The 18,851-nt window shown below is 49.3% G+C and overlaps 1 protein-coding gene across 19 annotated transcripts in view; it reads right to left on the bottom strand.

Moving 5' to 3' along the window:
- PTS (6-pyruvoyltetrahydropterin synthase) overlaps positions 1-18,851 on the bottom strand; it is a 255,496-nt gene that overhangs the window by 5,499 nt on the left and 231,146 nt on the right. For 18 of the 19 annotated variants that reach the window (XR_009741115.1, XR_009741092.1, XR_009741101.1 and 15 more), the window contains 2 exons: positions 2,924-3,104; positions 654-780 (listed from right to left, as the gene is read on the bottom strand). The gene's annotated coding sequence lies outside the window, so the exon portion shown is untranslated. Of the gene's footprint in view, positions 1-653; positions 781-2,719; positions 2,875-2,923; positions 3,105-18,851 lie in introns of those variants that run through there. The other variant, XR_009741121.1, reaches the window with a different exon arrangement.

Here is an 18,851-nt window from a genome sequence, read left to right as displayed (position 1 = left end):
GAGGCTTCACTGGGTAGGTGTGGTTGATTAAATCATTGTCCATTGACAACCGATTCCACCTCCAGCCCCTCTCTCCCGCTCCCCAGAGACTGGGAGATGGTCTGGTAGGGCTGAAAGTTCCAGGCCGCTAATCACTTGGTTGGTTCCCTGGCAAGCAGTTTCCATCCTGTGATATCCAAGGGCCATTAAAAAATTACCCCATAACATACACTCAGGTGTGATTGAAGGGGGGCCTGTTATGAATAACAAAAGACTCTTTTTCATTTACGACTCATCACCGAGGAAATACTTGGCTCTGGGCCAAGACCAGGAACAAGGCACGTCTTATCATAAATCACGTTACAGGAACACACTACACATAGGGTCAGCTCACATCTTCCTATCAATATGGACGCAGAAGAGAGCTGTGGAACCTACTCAGGCTTCTGGAATTTTCTCTGTAATATGCTGCTCTTTCTGGTTTGTTCTCTCTGACTTGCCTATTCAACCCCTTGCCCTTTAAACTAAATGAGTCATGTGGGGAAGGGACCCCTGCCTCCACTTAAGGTCTGTGAACTTGGTGAAACCTTCAGTCATCAGCTGAGGCAGAATTAACATTCGTTAATTCTCAAGCCAGCGGTCCTGGGCCCTCATCTGCATGGGTTATAACATACCCTGTGTTGTCTTCAAGGTAGAAACGGCCCTAAGAACCACTCAACCGGCTCCAGGAAACAGCTAAATGGCAGGTCAAATTGCCCATAACTTTGACGAGGAGGACGGCTGGATGGTTCCGGCGCCTCTCTGGGGAGAAATGAAATTCAGAATCCACACGTCAAGAAAAGGAATCATTAAAAAAAAAAAAAAATCCCTGATGCAGAATTTACATCCTGCCATAAAACAGGGAAGGACTCAGGATGCAGAGGGATCCTTCTGTTAGCAGCGCGCGTTTGTCAGAAAAACACCTCCCTCGCCCTCGGCTGGACCAGACTGTTTGCTTTCAGACGATTCCTGTCAGGCCCAGACAACCCAGACATTTGCAATTATAGCATATCAATTTGTTTTCAAGTTATCAGGTTGCCGGGAAGAGTCGACTCCCTGCCGGAAAGAGGCTGCGCGGTGCTTCGGGGCGGGAGCCCCGCGACGCGCTGCGACCACCCACCGGCCCAAACGCTAAGGGCTTAGGCACCTGGGCCTGCAGCCCACGCTGGGTCCCACCCAGGGCCAGCTCAGGTGCCGCCCCTAGCTCACTCCAGGAGCTCCGGGCCTGCGAATGCCCCACCCGGCTGGCCCAGAATGTGCACAGTTGCCACAGGCGTCCTCCTCAAACCCAAGCGTCCTTCCGGGCGTTTCCCCCGTCCCTTGCTGTGTGTCTTTGCACTCACACAGGGTTGAGATGGGTGGGGGAGGCTATCCAAGGAGTGGGCTTCCCGGGCTTGCCCGGGTGTAGTCCCCCCTTCCTCCTCATCCGCACGGGAAGGCCACTGTCAAGTCGGCTCATACATGTGGACGGGGGTCCTCACCCAGAGGATGAACGTGGCCTCCGTTCCATCACAGAGGCAAGCTCCCTTCGGATGGAGGGCTCCAGAGAGCACCGTGATAAGAGTCAGAGAACTGGCAAGGAGGCTTTACCCCTCGCACCACATGGTGGGCGGTGAGGACAAGCCTCACCTTTCACGGTTTTCTTAGCTGTCGCTCCCTCCCCAGCCCTCTCTCCACCTCACCAGTGTCCCGCCTCTCCTCTAAGGATTCTCCTCCGCAGAGAAATGGCGGCCCCGCCCTGAACGCGTTCTTGTGCAAGTCTCTGATAGGGGCTGAGGTCGGCAAAGTCGTGTGAGCTTCTCTCTCGGTGGGGGGCTGAGGGGTGGTCAGAGCAGCTGTTGTCTCTTGGGTGGAGGGAGCGACACTAAGGACTCCCTCCCCCCGAGCCAGCTACAGCCAGCCTCCTCTTGATTTTCTGAGGGGCAGACACACCTCGCTCACAAGAACTTGTTTTCTTTCGAAGCTCATATATTCATTTTAGCTCTTGGACTTAGACACTGTTCCTTATGAAGCAATTATCCTGGCCTTTCTATGACAAAGAATCCTTTCTCTCCTTCCTGAGCCAGCTTGTGACAAAGGGCCCCCAAATGTCCCTGGGCTTCCCTGGTGGCTCAGATGGTAAAGAATCTGCCTGCAATACAGGACACCCAGGTTTGATCCCTGGATTGGGAAGATCCCCTGGAGGAAGGCATGGCAACCTACTCCAGTATTCTTGCCTGGAGAATTCCATAAACAGAGGAGCCTGGCAGGCTACAGTTCATGGGGTCACAAAGAGTTGGACACAACTGAGTGACTAACACGAACACACAAATACCCCTGCCTGAGCTCTCTAGGACAATGGAGCCAGGCCCCCATATCATGATTGTGGATGAGGGTAAGGACCATTTCAGTTCATTCTGCAGCTCGTACAAACTGAGGCATCTCCAACATCCCTACATCATGTAATCCCCTTTTGCAGAGTCCTGCCGCTCCCCTGTCAGCTCAGAAGCCAAAGCATCTCCAGAACCTTGGAAAGAAGCAGCCTTTCCAAGGAGGGTGGGAAGGATGGTAGCTGACAATACCCAGAAACACCTCTGGTGCCAGGTCACATGGATTTCCAGACCAGAAAGCCCACCAGGTCATCAGACAGAGCTCAGATCACCAGGCAGACCCCAGTGAATGCCTGGGAATTTCAGAGATCTGAGAGGTTATTATTCCTTACCAATCAACTGCTGCACCTTCATTTTGGTTTTATTTTTGAGATGCTGAGGCCTCCACAATTATACATAGCCTAGTGCTCGACATCTTCAGAGAAAAATTCTCTCACTGTTCTCCATACTCTGAAAATCCGCTTTCTCCCTTCATTTTTTCATTAAGCCTCTAGAAAATAACAATACTAAAATAATTTACTTTGCTTCTCACTCACCTCACCCTCTGAAACCCGGGTTGCATGCTCACAACTCAAACATCTGCTGCTGAAGTCTCCAGGGACCTCATGTCATGAAATCCAATGTCCGTCATGATATTGGCTCCTCTTGGTTTTCCTCTGCTGCTCTGGCTGCCTGTTATCATAGGGTGACCATGTAAGTTTCATCTAATCCAGGGCCCTTGAGAAAGTGAAAGGGACAGAGTAAACTGTCATGTGGACACAACAGGCATAAAGCAGAACTAACCACTGGCAAACCAGGACATATGGTCATGCTTTTCATCAGTCTCTTTGCTGGCTTCTCTTTCTCGGCTTATCCTTAAAAGGCAACTGTCTCTCAGGACACAGTCCTTAAATCCTCCTCTTTTCCTTCTGCACACACCTCTCAAGCAATCTCTTTCATTACCAAAACTTCCAATATCATTTAAATGCTAATGATTTTCAAGTCTCTGTATCTCGAGTTGTGGTAGGCAGCCTCAAAGAAGGCACCGATGGCCACTGAGTCCAGTATTCACACCCTGTGCAGTCCTTTCCATCAGTGTATCAAGGTCAGTCTGTGTGACCATTAGGATGTGGTAAGTTAAGGTGTGTGATTCTGAGGATAGATCAACAAAGACACTGCCATTTCTGCCCTGCTTTCTTAGATCGTTTGCTCTGAGGGATCGTTTGCTCTTAGATCATTTGCTCTCAGTTCTCAGGTTGTGAAGCCACTCAAACCTCCACCTATGGATAGCTCCACATAATGAGAATTTCTGACCTCTTGCCAACAGCACCAACTTGACAGCCATCTTGAACCACATCCTCCAGCCTAAGTTGAAACTCTGTATAACCACACCCCTGAGCAGCATTTTGCCTGCCACCCAGTGAGAAATCTCCAAGCTATGGCACTGCTCAATTCTTCATTCATGGAAACTGAAATAATAAATATTTCTTATTATTCAAGCCATCAAACTGAGGGCAATTTACCATCAGCAACAGGTGGTGGTGGTGGTGGTGTTGTTGTTCAGTCGCCACGTCATGTCCGACTCTTTGTGACCCCATGAACTGCAGCATGCCAGGCTTCCCTGTCCATCACTATCTCCCTGAGTTTGCTTAAACTCAGGTCCATTGAGTCAGTGATGCCATCCAACCATCTCATCCTCTGTCACCCCCTTCTCCTCTTGCCCTCAATCTTTCCCAGCATCAGGGTCTTTTCCAATGAGTTGACTCTCTGTATCAGGTGGCCAAAGTATTGAAGTTTCAGCATCAGTCCTTCCAATGAATATTCAGGACTGATTTCCTTTATGACTGACTGGTTTGATCTCCTTGAAGTCCAAGGGACTCTCAAGAGTCTTCTCCAACACCACAGTTTGAAAGCATCAGTTCTTTGGTGCTCAGCCTTCTTTATGGTCCAACTCTCAACAAATAAATAACTGTTCTTTCTCTTGAGCCTTGTATCCACATGCCTAGATGTCTTGGCTCTGTTCTCTAATATCCCAAAGACAACTCAAATTTAGCACTCCTGAACTACACACATTTTCCCTCCACCACCTTCTTCCCAAATCCACTTCTGCACCTGCTCCCCATCTCACTGAATGGTGGTGGCATCTTCACAGTTAATGAAGCCAAAAACCCAAATGTCGTCCTTGCCTCCTGTCTCTCCTTCCATGTATTATCCATCATCAGTTCTGATAATTGATTCTTCCTTCTAAGTAAATATCTCTTAATCCATGTACCTCTCTCCAGCTACTTCAATTCAGACCATCATCATCTCTCTTCTGAGTTACCACAACAGCTTCCTTAGCTGGACTCCTTGTTTGTTTTTACCTTCTTCAACTCAAGTTCTTTTTATAAGAAAACATTTCAACCATGTCACATGTCAACCCCTATTTAAAACCCTGCTATGGCATCACCATCTCCTTGGAATAAAACCCAAGCCACCATCACAGCTCACAGAGCCCTATGAAATGTCCAGCCCCCAGCCTCCTGCTTTGCCATCCCACCTGGGCATGCCTTTCCTTACACATTCTCTTCTTCTACCTGGAACCAGTACCATTTCCCTCCAGACTCATAGCTGTCACCAGACTGACTCTTACTCATCCTCCAGATTTCAGCCTGAAAGTCACTTCTTCCAGAAGCCCTCCCTGAACAATGCTGACCACATTAGGTCTGATTGCAGGCTAGTTCTCCAGGAAGCAGACCCGGAGACAGGGGTGAACATGCAGGAGGTCTATTAGAGGATGCTCTCCCAATCAACACCTGTGGGAGAGAAGGGAGCAGAAATGGACCAAGGGAGATGCTGAGCTCATCTGATCTCACAGGGATTCTGCTACTCAGATGACCCTTCAGAACTGTCCCAAGTTGGGGCAAGGGGTTGGGCCTTCATACACACAGTCCATCAGTCATTGGATGTGGCTGCCCTGAGAAGAAGCATTATCTGGGACCAGACGGCTCTCCCCAGAGATAGGCACCTCCACAGGGCACCCATGGCTGAAGGCCCTCCCAGCTCCCAGCAGCTGAGGGGGTACGTCCTTGGTCTCTATTTGGGACTCTCCCAGGAGCCTCTGCTGTTTCTTCCTGTACCCTGTACTCACTCACACAGCCCTGCATATTGCCTGACTCCATTCTCTGCCTTCTTAGCACAGTTCACACCTTTTTCAACTCTCCAGCCCAGCACCTAACACTATCTGACATACAGTAAGTGCTTAATAAAATACTGTTGAATTTGAAGAACAGGGAACAAAATTTGTTTCCGGGCCCCTGGAAACACTCCTTCCCTGAGCTGCCACCTCAGCTTCCACCTGAGGCACGATCAGGTGGCCCTCCTAAGGTGGGTCTTTGCCCAAAACAGACGGTAGAACCAGCCCTGAGCCCTGGAGGAAGAAGCCTGGGCACCCTCCCCACTGCTGGGTCAAGCCATCTGCCCCTGGAAACACAAAGCTGGAATTAACAAGTCTGATGCAGTCAGATGCCCCAGAGGGATATTTTTTTTCCTCCTCATTTTATTCTCACTTATTAAATTTTAAACAGCCCTTGAAGACTCCAGCCTAACACGGAAATCAAACACAACAAAATAATGTGTTTGTTTCTTATTAGTATGACAGCAGACAGCATTGCTCCAGCCAAGCTGTGAGGTGTGGCAGAGAAATCAACCGTCTTCCTCGTGTCCCCAGTGGGCCCAGCATTCCACACAGTGGTCAAGACCCCAGCTCCTAGGAACCCCAGCTGCCTGCATACAGATTCACCTGCAGGCTGCTGCCAGGACAGGCCAAGAGCCTTCGGGTAGCTTCCGCTGCCTGGGGAAGCCCAGTGTGGGGAGGGGAAGGTGAGGAGGTTGTGCCCCAAAATAGCTCACTACAGCCTGGGTTCTCCAGCATTAGCTTTATGCTCTGCAGCCTTGATCATTGGGAAGGGTCTTCAAGAACTTCCTGTGAAATGGACATGGTGCCCCTAGAGGAGAGTCACGTGCATCCCCAGGCCTGTCCTGGAGTCACTTATACTCCTGCCTCCATCGTCTCAGCCCTCAGCTGGGCCCTGCCACTGGACAAGAGACGTTCCATAGCAACTTGCTATTTATTTATTTTGGCTGGGTCTTTGTTGCTACACGGGCTTCTCTCTTGTTGCGGTGAGTAGGAGCTACTCCCTAGTTACAGTGCACCAGCTTCTCATTGCGGTGCCTTCTCTTGTTGCAGAGCACGGACTCTAGGTGTGGGCTCCAGGCACATGGGTTTAGTTGCTCCACAGAAGATGGGTCTTCCTGGACCAGGGATCAAACCCGTGTCCCCTGCAGGTGAATTTTTAACCACTGGACCACCAGGAAAACCTTTGGATCCAGGAACATCTTGAGATAATACGAGAGCAATTTACGTACATCAGTGGCAGATAAAGTGGGCTTAAATTGGATGATCATATAACTTACCCAAATTAGGACACTTTTGAAAGCAAAGGAGCGTGCCATTAATCATTAAGCCAACAATGATACAAATATTGAATCATTATGTTCTACACCTGAAACTAATAAAATGTTTGTCAATTATACCTCAATTTTTAAGGAAATCCATTAAGCCAAGACATGAGGAAATTGTGACTGTGTCTAGTTTTAACTCTCCTGTCCCACACCTGAGCTTTCAGCCTTTCCCTAACCCTCCCTCCAAGCCTCACACACCTTGAGCCTCACCCGGAGGGCAAGGGGTGAGGATAGAGTAGCCGGATGAAGTGCAGGTCAGGACTAGATGTGGTCCAGAGAAGGGACGAGGCCCAAACAGAGGAGGTGCATGCTTCCCGGGAATTTCAAAGGGCATTTCATGTGAAATCTGGTGCAACGCAATAATCAAGGCACAAGCTTCTGTGTGTATGTCCCCTCTGTGACCCCATAGTGCCAGAACAAGGCAGTTTTGTGGAGAGGAAGGTTCTGAGAAGAGCAGTGGGAGGAAAACCCTAATCAAGCGCCCTCTCATTCCAGTTTGCCCTGAGCAGGACCCACCCTCTGTTCCAGGGATGCAGCAGCTCTTCCCTCCAGGCTTCTGTTTGCTGATCACACTGGGCCTCAGGAGGTTTGGGTCTTCACAGGAGTAGAGACCAGAGGCTACTGGTCCACTAACCACCAGAAGCCCAACCAGCCAGGGGTCATTGTAGGGAGACTGGATGCTGAGCCCTGAATTCTGAAGTTGTGTGCGTGTGTGCTGATGCATGTGTGCTGGTGCATGTGCGCTGATGTGTATGTGCTGGTGTGTCTGTGCTGGTCTGTGTGTGCTGGTGTGTATATGTGCTGGTGTGTGTGTGTGCTGGTGTGTGTATGTGCTGGTCTGTGTGTGCTGATGTATATGCTGGTGTATGTGTGCTGGTGTGTGTGCTGGTGTGTGTGCTGGTGTTTGTGCTAGTGCATGTGCTGGTGTTTATGCTAGTGTGTGTGCTGGTGTATCTATGCTGGGGTTTGTGCTGGTGTTTGTGTGCTGGTGTGTGTTCTGTTGTGAGTGCTGGTATGTGTGTGCTGGTATGTATATGTGCTGGTCTGTGTGTGCTGATGTATATGCTGGTGTGTGTTCTGTTGTGTGTGCTGGTGTATGTGTGCTGGTGTGTGTGCTGGTGTTTGTGCTGGTGTTTGTGTGCTGGTGTATGTGTGTTGGTGTGTGTGTTTGTGTGTGTGTTTGTGTGTGTGCGTGCCAGTGTATGTGTGTTGGTGTGTGTGCTGGTGTTTGTGTGTTGGTATGTGTGCTGGTGTGTGTGCATGCCAGTGTGTGTGTGTTGGTGTGTGTGCTGGTGTGTGTGTGTGCTGGTGTATGTGTGCTGGTGTTTGTGTGTGTTTGTGTGTGTGTGCTGGTGTGTGTGTGTTGGTGTGTGTGTTTGTGTGTGTGTTTGTGTGTGTGCGTGCCAGTGTATGTGTGTTGGTGTGTGTGCTGGTGTTTGTGTGTTGGTATGTGTGCTGGTGTGTGTGCATGCCAGTGTGTGTGTGTTGGTGTGTGTGCTGGTGTGTGTGTGTGCTGGTGTATGTGTGCTGGTGTTTGTGTGTGTTTGTGTGTGTGTGCTGGTGTGTGTGTGTGTGTGTGTGCATGCCAGTGTGTGTGTGTTGGTGTGTGCGGGCCAGTGTGTGTGTGTTGGTGTGTGTGTGTTGGTGTGTGTGTGTTGGTGTGTGTGTGCCGGTGTGTGTGTGTTGGTGTGTGTGCTGGTGTGTGTGTGTTGGTGTGTGTGTGCTGGTGTGTGTGTGCTGGTGTGTCTGTGCTGGTCTGTGTGTGCTGGTGTGTCTGTGCTGGTCTGTGTGTGCTGGTGTGTATATGTGCTGGTCTGTGTGTGTTGATGTATATGCTGGTGTATGTGTGCTGGTGTATGTGTGCTGGTGTGTGTGTGCTGGTGTGTGTGTGCTGGTGTTTGTGCCAGTGTGTGTGCTGGTGTATGTGTGCTGGTGTTTGTGCCAGTGTGTGTGCTGGTGTATGTGTGCTGGTGTGTGTATGTGCTGGTCTGTGTGTGCTGATGTATATGCTGGTGTATGTGTGCTGGTGTGTGTGCTGGTGTGTGTGCTGGTGTTTGTGCTAGTGCATGTGCTGGTGTTTATGCTAGTGTGTGTGCTGGTGTATCTATGCTGGGGTTTGTGCTGGTGTTTGTGTGCTGGTGTGTGTTCTGTTGTGTGTGCTGGTATGTATATGTGCTGGTCTGTGTGTGCTGATGTATATGCTGGTGTGTGTTCTGTTGTGTGTGCTGGTGTATGTGTGCTGGTGTGTGTGCTGGTGTTTGTGCTGGTGTTTGTGTGCTGGTGTATGTGTGTTGGTGTGTGTGTTGGTGTGTGTGTTTGTGTGTGTGCGTGCCAGTGTATGTGTGTTGGTGTGTGTGCTGGTGTTTGTGTGTTGGTATGTGTGCTGGTGTGTGTGCATGCCAGTGTGTGTGTGTTGGTGTGTGTGCTGGTGTGTGTGTGTGCTGGTGTTTGTGTGTGTTTGTGTGTGTGTGCTGGTGTGTGTGTGTGTGTGTGTGCATGCCAGTGTGTGTGTGTTGGTGTGTGCGGGCCGGTGTGTGTGTGTTGGTGTGTGTGTGCTGGTGTGTGTGTGTTGGTGTGCGTGTGCCGGTGTGTGTGTGTTGGTGTGTGTGCTGGTGTGTGTGTGTTGGTGTGTGTGTGTTGGTGTGTGTGTGCCGGTGTGTGTGCTGGTGTGTGTGTGTTGGTGTGTGTGTGCCGGTGTGTGTGTGTTGGTGTGTGTGCTGGTGTGTGTGCATGCCAGTGCGTGTGTGTTGGTGTGTGTGTGTGCTGGTGTATGTGTGCTGGTGTTTATGTGTGTTTGTGTGTGTGTGCTGGTGTGTGTGTGTGTGTGTGTGCATGCCAGTGTGTGTGTGTTGGTGTGTGTGTGCTGGTGTGTGTGTGTTGGTGTGTGTGCTGGTGTGTGTGTGTTGGTGTGTGTGTGCCGGTGTGTGTGTGTTGGTGTGTGTGTGTTGGTGTGTGTATGCCAGTGTGTGTGTGTTGGTGTGTGTGCTGGTGCACGTGTGCTTGCTTACCTTTGTGCTGACACGGCACTGTGTCTTCCCCACAGCCCGGTGTGTCAGAGTTTCCTCTCTGTGGTTGCAGGGACAGGGAGAAGCAAAAACTTCAACAGGACACCTTCCTCTCTCCCCGTCACAGCCCCAGAGGAAGGAACCTTCCTGAAACCCCTCCTCTGCTACCTGCTGAGTGGATATTTGTGTAAAGCCCTGAGGCTGAGAAGATGGCCCACAGAGCCCCACAAGCAACATCCAGGTGTAACCAGCTGATCGAGAAATTCTTCCAGTGGCGGTGGACAGAATAGATATTTGAAAGGTGGGCTGATAGTCAATAGACTTCTGGAAGTCTCCACCATGCAGATGACTACCTGGGTGTGGTGACTCAATGCAGCTGAGGTCGACCACCGTAAGGTCCTGCCCAGATACCCAGGCTCCAGGACTGACAGCTTCACTGGCCGCCAGTCCAATAAGAAACATCCGGTGATGCGGGCAGAGGCCCTGGGTGGTTCTCCCCTCAGGGAAGCTGAACTGAAGATTCATATGACTCATGGCGGACAGGAAAGACTGAGGAGCCAGCCAGGCCAGGGCAGTCACAGAACTGAAACCAGCCCTCCGATGTCAGCCCCCAACGCCCTGCTGGCCCACCTCCCCCCAAGATCCAGCACAAAAGGCAGCCTGCTGTGTCAGAAAGAGCAACAGAAGAACAAGGAACAAGAAGAAGCCCGCTGGGGGCAAAAGTTACCCCAGGCCCTGAACACAAGGGCCGATGGGCCCTGCTGACACCAGTTGAGAAAATTGCCACCAAACTCTACCTCATCACTAAGAACCCAAGGGAGCCTTTGCCACCACATCACAGGAGCGGCCACGTGATGCGTCTGCATTCAGGCTGCATGTGGATGGCCAAGTGGGAGGGTTCACAGTGGTACAGGGGGTGGTGGAGACCTCCGTGTGGAGGGGAGCAGAGATGTATTACATGAGGTGTATCGGCCGGGCAGTGAGACTGGCTGCTTCCTCAGTACATAAGCCAGCTGGTCCTGAAGGCTGTTCCTACTGAGAAGCTCTCAATAGCATCTTGAGCAAGGCAACCCTTCTGGGATCAATGCCTGGCCTGGGCTGGGAAGAGAATGGATGGGGCATGTGTCTGCAGGGATGTAGGTGCTAGAATAATTGTTCAAAATACACCTGTACATCTTGTCTCCTCATGTAGCTCTGCTTACCTTTAAAATTCTCCTACTTCCCTTTCAGAATCTCTCTGGTGTCTCCTCACTGAATCCACAGAACTCTAGCCAGAAGGAAGAAGGGGATGGGCACCTGGATCCAAGCCCCCACTCACCTCTGCTAGCTTTTCCCATTAATCTCCCACCCTCTTTCCTGCCTGGACAGCCAGACTGGAGAAACCTGTATCTCCTGCCATCTCCTGAATTAGATCACATTCTGAGGCCAAGACTTGCCAGGTCTAATGAAGTGGCAGCAGCTCGGTACTAAAAAGGCAAGAGCCTCATTTCCCCCTACATGCAGGAACCTAGTTAATTTCACAGTGCTCCTGATCAGGTTTCACCCCACTTTCCCAAATATGCCTCACCGAGTGTCTACACAAGTCAGTGAAACGGCAGCTTAGACAATAACCACTCTCATGTTTACAATATAATATAATTAATTGTTCAAAACACCTCTGCTTTTCCTTCTAACTTGGTTCAATATTTACCAAGTACCCACGCAATTTGTGGGGAGCATTGTGCTGGGTGCACAGGGAGTGAAAAATGATGAAACTCAAGGCTGCCCTCGGGCTGTTTTTAGGAGATGACCAGGGATGAATGCAAAGGCTAATAAACGAATGGGCCAAAGAGACCCAAAAACAAAGAGCCAGAGGGGTTGAGGGGGGACAGATGGGCCTGTTGGTGTCAGGAAAGTTTCAAGAAGAGGGGCCCCAAAGGACAGAGCGAGTCTTCAGCCCTCAGTAGCGGAGGGAAAGAAACAGTGCAACCGAGTGAAGGGAACTTGTCCTCTGAGATCAGCAAAACCCGAGATCTAACCCCAGTCATACCGCTCACCTGCTGAGCAATTCTGGCCAAGTTATTTAACCTCTTGGTGCCTTGCCTTCATCTCTAAACTGAGAATAATGACTCCAGCTTCACAGAATAGTGACGAGGATTAGATCAACTAACATTCATAATGAGCCCTGTGTGGCACACAAAAGCGCTCCATGCATATTAACTTATTAATTCCAAATATTGCACTAAGTCATCTCAGCACTAACCCCACATGGTCCTTCTGAGCTGCTTGCAGGCTGGGAAGAGGCAGGATGGGGCAGGGCGGGTCAGTGGAGCAGAGTTCACAGCTGACTTTCTAGTCCAGGCAGTGTTTCCACGTGGAGAACAAATAGCTTTCACTCATTGTCACCCCAGCATTCTCCTTCCAGGAGCGGATATTACAGAGTTTAAAAGCACACTCAAGTCAACATCCAAAACAGAAAAGGCTATGCACATACACGTACACACACACACACACACACACACACACGCGCTCCTCTTTGTAAGAAACGTTTCCATGGAGATGAAACAGAGAAACAACACAGACACAGAAGAGCCACTGAAACGGCTATAATTAATTTAAAGAATTAGAAACAATTAAAATTTGTATTAAAGCAAGTTCATTTGAACAAGGCGTAAATCAGGTGAGGAGATCACATCGACCATGCACAAAATAAAGCGTTGCTTTGGGGTGTTGGAACAGGCACCTTCAAAGGAGGGAGATAAATTAGTCACAGCATTCAAGAACAATAAAATGTGTAAACTAATTTATCTAATGTTTCTGAAGACAAGGCAATTCTCCCAATAATTCCACTTCCTCTAGTACCTTTCTGCCAGGTTAAAAAAAAAAAAATCCAAGTGAGGATGGAAAATTATCCCTTATCAAGTGAGTGGATCCATGTTTCTTTGTCAGATACTGTGGTCACGGGTCACTGAGCAGAGAAGGGGACAGAAAGGACCGGCACTGTGGAGCGCCTGCTGTATGCCAGCCGCTCTCCCGGCATTTGTCTCATGACCCCCGCAAGCTCCACAAGGAAGGCATGAGTGCCGTTCCTACCAACAGGGACCCAGGTAGATTCCTAACTGACTGAAGGCCTCACAGCAACTTGGTAGTAGAGTAAGCGTTGACCTCATAGCTCTCTAGATTCCAAAGTCCGTGCTCTTGCCATCACATCACATCTTCCTCAAGGAAGAAAGCAAAATGGTGTGCACGGGACAACGGCAACAGGCACTGTTTTTGAGCACCTGCAGTACGCCAGGTCCTGAGCACCACAAATATCATTTCACAAACATCGTTCGACTTGATCCTCACGAAGACCCTTCATTTCACAGAGAAGGAAACTACAGCATTCACCAAGTCCAACTTGCCCAAGACAATACAACCAATGACAAGCAAAACAGATTCACCCCCAGATCTGCTTAACGCTTTAACACCCTGCTCCCTACATTTGCTCCCCATGCGTTAACTCCTATAGCACTTATCATTGCTACCACATGCCACAAACTGCTCCGGACTGGGGAGCCCTTGGCGGTGGCTGGATAGTCCACTGTTCCATCTAGACAACTGAGAAGAGCAGAGAAAACTTTTCGGAAGAGGCAGATTTCAAGGTGGATCTTGTCTGGGACAAGTGAGGTTTGAACAGGCAGAGCCCCTTCCTGTTCCCGAGACCTTAGAGCTGAGGTTGGAGGACCCCAAGATGAGGGCAAACACAAGGGATGTTTGCATGAGATAACCTGAAGCCCTGAGGGCTAGATGGAGAAGCAGGCCCGCTTGTCCAGGGAAGACAGGTCTGTGGCCAGGAGAGTGGCACCCAGGGTCACATCCTACGATGAAGTGAGGACATATGTGGAAGAAGAAGTCAAAGGTCAACAGCAGCAAGTCAGATGTGGGACAGAACCAGGAACAAGCAGAGAAGTAAAGAAAGCTAAGGCTGCCATGAAGGGGCAGGCAGGAGGAGCCAGCAGAAGCTCTCGTGTGCCAGCTAGCCATTGGCCAGGACTCTGCAGTACAGACATCCACATTGTTGCAATACTGAAGTGTCATACCAGTTATATTTCATTACTCCCAACCTCACGAGGGCTCCCATCACCTTGGCCACACCACTCCACCTCTGAGACCCCCTAGAGCCCCCTACACTTCAACAACTACCCTGCCGACATCTCCAATGCCCCAGCATTGGCACAACTTGCCAGCCTGGGCCACTAGTGGGTAAGTATTTTTGCATATCACCCCTTGCACTAAGATAAGGACTTATGAGAGTGACACGCTGAATCCTGACCACAACCACGAGATGGATCGTATGATCTCAATTTTACTAACACAGAGCTTGGGGGATTAAGCCACAGCATAAGAGCAGTGGCCGTGGGAGAGAAGGGCTAAGAAGCTGGCATGAGCTGAGAGGGGAGCCAAGAAAATGAATGGCTGGCATCTGATCTCTCACGGCTCAAGAAGCTGAACTTGGATTTATTTCCTTTGGGGAGAAATTCCATGAGTCACAGGGAAAATTCTAGACCATAAAATGCCTATGAAGAGGCTATCTAACTTGGTGCTTAATTAGCCCACTCCCTAGATACATTAAATACAGACAGCCACGTTCAAGAGGTAGATTTACTGATCAGATGAAAACTCAGATGAATAATGAAGGTTCCAGTCGCACCTACAGCAGCCTCCTGCCCGTGATTCCAGGAGGGAAGTAAGGGGTAATAAATAGCTTCCACCCCTCCTGACAGGAAAGACAAAAGGCCTGGCAGGGCAACTTGTGTCTCCAGAAATATTTCTTCCTCTCCGGGATTCATTAGAGCACACCAAAGTGGTGCAAAAGCAACGTGTATATCAAGTTATGATTTCCCAGAGAATGATTTCCTTTGCCTTGATAAACTACAGCTAAATGTCCAGACCACTCACCACAGAACAGTCTGAGCTGGGAGAAGTGGAAGCAGAAAAGAAGCCAGCCAGAGCTCAAGTTGAGGGGTGAGGGGTAGAAGGTGGAGCTGGGGAGGCAGGAGGAAGAGGGCAAGGACTCATCCACACATGGGATATGCCAGGCACTGTTTTTCATGCCTGTTTCCAGTCTAGTGGGCAAGGCAACAATGTAAACAAATATAATCTCAGGCCATAAGTAGGTAGAGCTAGTGCAAAAGTCCTGAGGCCCAAATGCTCTTGCTGTGTTTAAGAAGCAGCAAGAAAGTCATTGCGGCTACAGTGGAGCATGTAAGGGGAAGAACGGGTGAGAGAGTGTTTAGGGCTGAACCTGTAAAGCTTCCCAGGCTGTAGAAAACAGTTTTGATTTCATCCAGAGTATAATGGCGAGGTTGAAGCTTTTAGAAGGTTTTAAGTTGGATAGTGACATAACCTGATTTATGTTTTTAAATCTCTCTCATGCTGGGTGGAATGTGGATCATAATAGGCCTAGAAGAGACATCAGTTAGAGATTTTGCAATGTACATGATATCTGTTGAGGAATTATCATGTCATATGTTATCATGTATTAACTCATGTAATAATCTCCACATCACAGCTAAGGAACCAAGGCATGGAGAGGTTAGCAAGCAATGGAGCCAGGTTCTGAACCTAGGTCCCCTGTTCCTAACCTGCCGTGGGACACGGTCTCTCTGTAGCAATCTAGGTGAGAGATCATGGTGGCCAGGACTGTGATGACAACCTATAGAAGGGGTGAGAAATGGCTGGATCCCAGTTATATTTTGAAACTAGTACTGACAAGATTACCATCTTAATTAGATGAGACAAACAAAGAAAGACAGTTGGAGACCCTTGCTTCGAAAGTGCTGATACCAAAGTTCTAGTAAAAATAAACCACAGTCTCTAACTAACTGGTTCATAAAACTGAAGTTTCAACAGAAAGATTCAGAAACACAGATTCTAACACCTCACTTCACAGGTACTAGAGGAGGCAGTTCAGAGGGGGGCCCAGAAACCTGCATTTTTAAACCACTTCCCAGGTGACCTTGAGGGAGTGGGTGCCTGGGCTGGCATTGCAAGGCCCTGCACTTGGCTTTGACTCTAACTCTCAGGACGTGAGTGCTAAGAGCCCCTGGGAGGAGACAGTACCATACTTGCTGCAGATGAGGACCTCCAGGCCTGAGAGGGAAGAGCCTGACCCAGTTAATAAGGGGCAGCCCTGGGGACAGAGTCTACATCTTTTGACTCCTTGGTCACAGCTGTGTCCACTACCCCAGACCGACTAACCCCAATACCACTACCTGCTTTCCCTTATTACCCCTCATGCAGGACAAACCCTGGACCCTGAATGACCTCTAAGATCACAGGAAGAGCACCATACTCAGGTCAGTGGATGGAGGTTCTGCCACCTGCCAGCCAGGAAGGTTACTTAGGTCTCTGCACTCCCATTTTTCTCATTTGTAAACTCAGGACATTGAGTTCTCCTGCTATTGCTGTTGGATTCAGTAAAATAATGCTTGTGAAACACTTAGCAAGACCTTAATGTTAGTGGCTCTTTGGCGTTTTATTCATCTAGATTTCCTGGTTCCTAATAAAATGTATTTCTCCTACGGCATTTCCATTAGGATTTTGAAGCCTTTGCTTTTCCAAGATCAAATGCAAGCACTTTAGGAGGAAAGAGTGGCTCTATCAGTTACAGCCCGCCTGCTCAGTCGCTAAGTCATGTCCAACTGTCTGGGACCCCATGGCCAGTCTCCTTGGTCCACGGGATTTTCCAGGCAAGAATACTGGAGTAGGTTGCCATTTCCTCCTCCTGGGATCTTTCTGCCCCAGGGGTCAAACCTGTGTCTCTTGCATCTCTTCCAATGGCAGACGGATTCTTTACCACTGAGCCACATGGGTTACAGAAGGGCATGAGAGGCCTGGGGGCTGGGTAACAGGAGGAGGGCACAGGGGGGCAGTGAGAAGCGGGGGAGGAACCTCATGGCACACACACCAGCCCCACCACAGGACACGGAGGATCACAGCGCGTCTCCAGCCAAGTGTCAAGTGCTCGGTGCCCACGTGGTGGCTGTCAAGTTCCAGACCAAGGGTCATCAAAAGTCCTTCTGTAAAGGACCAGATAAACATCTTGAGCCTTTTAGCCACACACACATTCTATTGCATATTCTTCTTCTTCTTATTTTTTTTTTTACAACCCTTTAAACATGTGAAATCCATTCTTAGCTGATAGGTTGTACAAAAACAGGGCCCAGGCCAGATTTGGCTTGTGACTCACAGTTTTCCTGCCATAGATCTCAACTCACCGAGGGCAGGACCATGCCTGCTGTGTGCACTGCTGGGTCCTCTGGTACCTTGAATACAGCAGCACTCAATAAATCATAGTCTTAGGGTTGGATTTAACTGAGGTAGTACAGGCAGGATTTATTATCCCCATTTGACATATGACAAAAGTGAAATCAGAAAGTCAAAGTGACTTATCCAAGGCCACACAGCTAGATACAGACCCAAGCCACATCACCGCCAGCCCACCCATGGCTCTTTCTTTCAGGTCACATTTCTGTAATGTGATGACACCTGTTTCATTGCTTCACTGGCTGTCACTCTGATCCCCAGTTGGTCTATCTCCCTCTGCCCTTGAGTTTGATCTCAGGGTCACAGATGCCCACTGCAGCCTCGGGGGGAAGGGAGGGAGGAGGGGTCCTGCACTTTCTAGGTGACACCCAGCAAAGGTGTTTGTGATGAAGAGCCCATGTCACGCTCCTCTCCCTCCACCCAGGATCTCTCCGGAAATGAGTGCTTTTCGTAAGATTAGAGACAATGCGTCTCTCTTCTCCTTTTCAGGCTAAAAGCATCTGCCTCCCTCACAAAGAAGGTAGTGAACCAGTTATAATTACACACCATACACTGGGGAGCGTGAAAGTGACATTTAGCAACACTTAAGCCTCAGATATGTGGTGGTTGCAATAAACATTATATAACTGCTGCAGCATCGATCCCAACAATTAATGCCAAAGAGCGGGGATGAAATGGTAGTTCTCCAAGAAACTGCCACAACCTGAGAGTAAAGCAGAACCCAAAATCTCTCCTGAAGACAGCTCCCCCACCTCCAAATGTTAAAACCGTCTCTCTTTTTTTGGTAATGTTTTCTGTCCCAACAATTTTCAACACAATTTTCCCAGGGTCCAAGGGACCGGAAAGCAAACAGGCAGACAGGGACCAGGAATTTGTCTGGTGGACTGGTCTGCTTCCCAGGGCCCTCTGGTCTATCTAATCCATGAAATTAGTGAACTTGGGGAACTGCAAGGTCAGTGCAACTGGGTCACAGAAACCAAGGAGCAGGCCTCAGGAGACAGCCTGGGGAGGGTACGTGTCTGTCTTAACTGTAGGCAGGGCAGTCACGAGAGGGGTTATGATGAAAAGCAGTAGAGAAATTTTTGCATCTTGGAAAGAAGCAGAGAGACTGGGAGAGAATGAGAGTGGCTGAACTGTAGCAGTGGGGATGTGGAGAAGCCGACAGGACCTAGTGAGAGATAGGATGTAGTAATAGCACGGTTAAGGCTGATTCCAAGGTTCTGACTTTGGTAACTGGGAGGCTGGTGGTGGAGAAGGAAATGGCAACTCATTCCCGTATACTTGCTTGGAGAATCCTATGGATCAAAGAGGCTGGTGGGCTACAGTCCATGGGGTCACAAAGAGTCGGACACGACTTAGCAACTAAACAACAGCAACAATGATGATGGGTTGGTGATACTGGAAAGAGGGTTGGAGGAAAAAAATGTGTCAGAGTGTTGGGAACATTAATTATAAGGATGAGTCAGATAAAAGGGGAAAGTGGAAATATGACTCAGAAGAAATGCTGTGGTGAAGATACAGATATGTGAGTCACATACATCTAGCAAGTGACTGGTCAGAGCTGAGTGAGCTTCCTGGGGAGAAGAAATAGAGTAGTAGAAAAGAAGATTGGGCTAAACAACAAGGTCCTGCTATAGAGCACAGGGAACTATATTTAGGATCCTGTGATAAACCATAATGGAAATGA

The sequence above is a fragment of the Bos javanicus genome, chromosome 15 (assembly GCF_032452875.1).
Source record: "Bos javanicus breed banteng chromosome 15, ARS-OSU_banteng_1.0, whole genome shotgun sequence".
In the NCBI taxonomy this organism is placed as follows: Eukaryota; Metazoa; Chordata; class Mammalia; order Artiodactyla; family Bovidae; genus Bos; species Bos javanicus.
Note: the sequence above shows the minus strand (reverse complement) of the source record. Positions and strands in the feature narration are given on the sequence as shown.